Source organism: Aythya marila (genome assembly GCF_965140915.1).
Source record: "Aythya marila genome assembly, chromosome: 4".
Lineage (NCBI taxonomy): Eukaryota > Metazoa > Chordata > Aves > Anseriformes > Anatidae > Aythya > Aythya marila.
In genome coordinates, this window is record NC_139045.1 from 26,352,390 (window position 1) to 26,356,946 (window position 4,557).

Here is a 4,557-nt window from a genome sequence, read left to right on the forward strand (position 1 = left end):
TGAAGAAACTGGATGAAGGGAAGTTGAACTCTGGCAGAAAGGGGAGCTTGTCCACGGAAGGCTGGGGATAATCTGCCACTGTAGTATGTAGTATATTTTGTATGTTCAGTATAGAAATGATACAAAACCTTATAGAGAACGTTTAGGCAGGTGAGGATTTTAGCGGCAATACCGGATGTTCTCTGGATACCCAGTACCCTGAGCTGGTGGAAGGGGATGGGGAGCAGGATGTGGCCCTCATTATCCATGAAGAACTGGTTGGTGACCTACTACGGCACTTAGATGTGCACAAGTCGATGGGGCCAGATGGGATCCACCCAAGGGTACTGAGGGAACTGGCAGAGGAGCTGGCCAAGCCACTGTCCATCATTTATCAACAGTCCTGGCTATCGGGGGAGGTCCCAATCGACTGGCGGCTAGCAAACATGACGCCCATCTACAAGAAGGGCCGGAGGGCTGACCCAGGAAACTACAGGCCTGTCAGTTTGACCTCAGTGCCAGGAAAGCTCATGGAGCAGATCCTCCTGAGAGTCATCATGCAGCACTTGAAGGGGAAGCAGGCGATCAGGCCCAGTCAGCATGGCTTTATGAAAGGCAGGTCATGCCTGACGAACCTGATCTCCTTCTATGACAGAGTGACGCGCTGGGTGGATGAGGGAAAGGCTGTGGATGTGGTCTACCTTGACTTCAGCAAGGCTTTTGACACCGTCTCCCACAGCATTCTCCTCAAGAAACTGGCTGCTCTTGGCTTGGACTGGCGCACGCTTCGTTGGGTTAGAAACTGGCTGGATAGCCGGGCCCAAAGAGTCGTGGTGAATGGAGCCAAGTCCAGTTGGAGGCCAGTCACTAGTGGCGTCCCCCAGGGCTCGGTGCTGGGGCCGGTCCTCTTTAATATCTTCATCGATGATCTGGACGAGGGCATCGAGTGCACCCTCAGTAAGTTCGCAGATGACACCAAGTTAGGTGCGTGTGTCGATCTGCTTGAGGGTAGGAAAGCTCTGCAGGAGGATCTGGATAGGCTGCACCGATGGGCTGAGGTCAACTGCATGAAGTTCAACAAGGCCAAGTGCCGGGTCCTGCACCTGGGGCGCAATAACCCCAAGCAGAGCTACAGGCTGGGAGAGGAATGGTTGGAAAGCTGCCAGGCAGAGAAGGACCTGGGAGTGATGGTGGATAGTCGGCTGAATATGAGCCAGCAGTGTGCTCAGGTGGCCAAGAAGGCCAACGGCATCCTGGCTTGTATTAGGAACAGCGTGACCAGCAGGGCTAGGGAGGTGATCGTCCCCCTGTACTCAGCTCTGGTGAGGCCGCACCTCGAGTACTGTGTTCAGTTTTGGGCCCCTCGCTACAAGAAGGACATCGAGGTGCTTGAGCGGGTGCAGAGAATGGCGACGAAGCTGGTGAGGGGCCTGGAGAACAAGTCCTACGAGGAGCGGCTGAGGGAGCTGGGCTTGTTCAGCCTGGAGAAGAGGAGGCTCAGGGGCGACCTTATCGCTCTTTTTAGGTACCTCAAGGGAGGCTGTAGCGAGGTGGGGGTTGATCTGTTCTCCCACGTGCCTGGTGACAGGACGAGGGGGAATGGGTTTAAGTTGAGCCAGGGGAGTTTTAGGCTAGATGTTAGGAAGAACTTCTTCACTGAAAGGGTTGTGAGGCATTGGAACAGGCTGCCCAGGGAAGTGGTGGAGTCACCATCCTTGGAAGTCTTCAAAAGACGTTTAGATGTAGAGCTTAGGGATATGGTTTAGTGGAGGGCTGTTAGCGTTAGGTTGGAGGTTGGACTCGATGACCTTGAGGTCTCTTCCAACCTAGAAAATTCTGTGATTCTGTGATTCTGTGATTCTGTGATAAAAATAAACAAAATACTTATATATGTGTGAATTTTTCCTGTTCTGGAAAAACAGCTCAGACTCTTGTAGCATCCTACAGTTGCATCAGCCTGCATCACATAAAAGACACACCTTCTAGACCGATCTTCTAAACTGCTCTTTTCACTCACTTTGCAGTAAATATTTAATTATTTTATAAAATGAATAACTGTAAATATATATGATTCATAAAATTTCTTTCTGAGGTTTCAGGATAGTAGCTTGTGCCATCCTAGATTGCTGTAATACTAACGGTGTGTGGCTGGGCAGGTGTGCTTACTGGACCTCTTGGGGAGCTAGGAAAATATGTTGGACTGCTAGGACAATCTTGTAATAAACTGTGCTCCTGAAAATCAATACCTATGAAAAATGATTACAGGTTAAAACTGTTGAAATAAGGCATGTGTTTTATATAATCAGCCATCACTTGATCTGACATAGTCTAGAGTGAGCAATAGTTAATTCTTTTCAAGAATGCTAATTGCTACTGCTAATTTTTGAAGGAAAATACTGTGATAGATAAATTAAGAAATGGCACTAGCAATCATCTAAAAATACCTCTTCTCATTTTTAATAACCTACCTCCTACCTCATTAAGCCAGCTGATTGGTATTATTATGATTTACTACTCTAATGCTCAGTCATCGGAAGGAAATACAATGTTATGGGCTTCTGTACCTCACAAGGAGATGAAGTTTTCAGCTGCTCAGTAATACATGAGCAAGATGAAATGACACCAAAGTATTTCTGTGAGGAGATGAGATATGAAACTAGATTTATTTAGGGCAATCTGATGGAGAAAATTGAATGTTGGGAATTGAGTTCCTTGAAAGTGCTCCAAGTGTTACTGTATGTGTTTCGGGCTGCAAAATGGGTAACAGCTGTAAAGAATATTGTCTTTGACATTTCCTATAATACTGGTGAAGATAAAGGAGGTGAGCAGTGTATGAGATATGAGTGATTGTCACTATCACTATCACAGTTGCTATTTATTATGGACCATGTTCAACACTCATTGCTGGCAAATCATCAGCTGAAGTTCTGCCAGAAGTCCTTATGGTTCGGATAACATCTATTTGCAGTTGTGGCGGGATGACTGCACAGTCCCTTGACTTGCTGTTTTCTGCCAGTAAGTAGATGTGCCACATTAAGCTGGTATTCCTGTACTCAGTAAATCTGTGCCTCATTAGGGTTAACCTTGCAAATAGTCCTGTAATGAACAATCCTGCTAAAATAGGAGGTTATAAAAATGGCTTAATGCATGTGGATATGCCTTCAGTTTCCTACTTCAAGCAGCCTTTGGTCTCCTCCTATTCACAAATGTTACATATTTCTAAGTAGATATTAGGAATCATGGAAGTATTTCACTTTCATGTGTCTCAGGTCTGAAGACTAATTACTGTGTTCACAAAATACAGCTGTTGCTTCTATAAGTTCTTCTTAGTTCTTCTTGGCGCTTATAAAGGGAAGGCAGGTGAAGGATCAAGTCATGTTGCTTATTAACTGTGTTGCTACTCCTGCAGTGTAGAGCTTTAGTTATCTTTATCTCATAGAGTTCAGTTCAAATCACTATGCAAAATCTTTCCACATTTAATATCCTTCCTCTTCTTTCTGACTCTGTTCACTCCCTTCTCCCTGTCATCATCTCCCAACATCCCACTTTCTTTCCTTTCCCCAACAAAACAAACCTGGCGACACAGTAAATACAGTGCACTGAACAGAAATATGAGTAGACACAGCGAATTTCCAGAAGGCCATATCACAGGACCAAAGTGGGCAACAATTCAAAGCTGTCCATTCAGTAACTGATATTGTGGTTAGTGATATATTAGGGCAGGAATAACTTCATAATATGACGGAAATCTTGGCTGTTTATAACTTTTTGCTCTTAGTCCGAATGCTGACAGCAGTTTATGTTTATGAACTAAAGCCTAGTTACATTTGCTGGGAAATACTTATCAAAAATACTTTTCACCAACAATAGGAGGAATATCCAAAGAGGCTGTTGCATGATAAATTATCGAAATGATAAATTCTTGAAGTTATTGCCATAGATATTATTGTGCAGTGTATATAAACATATAGTGAATGGGAACAGGGATGAGAGTATGCAAGGAAGAATGAGGAAAGTTAGGACTGTGTTGATACGTGGAGAAGGAAAGACTGGCGCCCTCCATGGCTGCACTCCTTACGCGAGGAGTCGGGTGTATGGAGGGAAGTGAGCGATAGCAGGAGAGACAGAGATGGCGGTGGAAATCTTTTAAGGCCAAAGTCCACTGCAGGAGGGGCCAGTGCCTGGGATCGGAGCTGGAGCCCTGTGCCAGCCTGAGGGGGGCGGTGTGTTGTTTTTCTTTTTGACGTAACTTTTCACTCAGGTACACTGAATTAAGTTGAATTAAGTTTTTCAAGAGCGAAATTTGCTCACATATTTGTGGGAAAAGTGCGCCTAAGCAGTTTGGGCATGATGAGAGTGTTCAGTCCGTGCGGAAATTCTGGATACTGTGGGGGGGGGAAAGGAAAACCTTCAGTAATAAAGATGAGCTAAGAGCAAAACCCTGACCCTGTGGCCACAACTCCCTGAAGGGCGCGACTGGGGCCAGCCAAGCAGCGGGAGGAGCGGGCACCGCCTCCCCCTCCCTCCGCCCCGTCCCGCCCTGCCACCGTGGCACCGCCGCCGCCTCACGGGGACTAC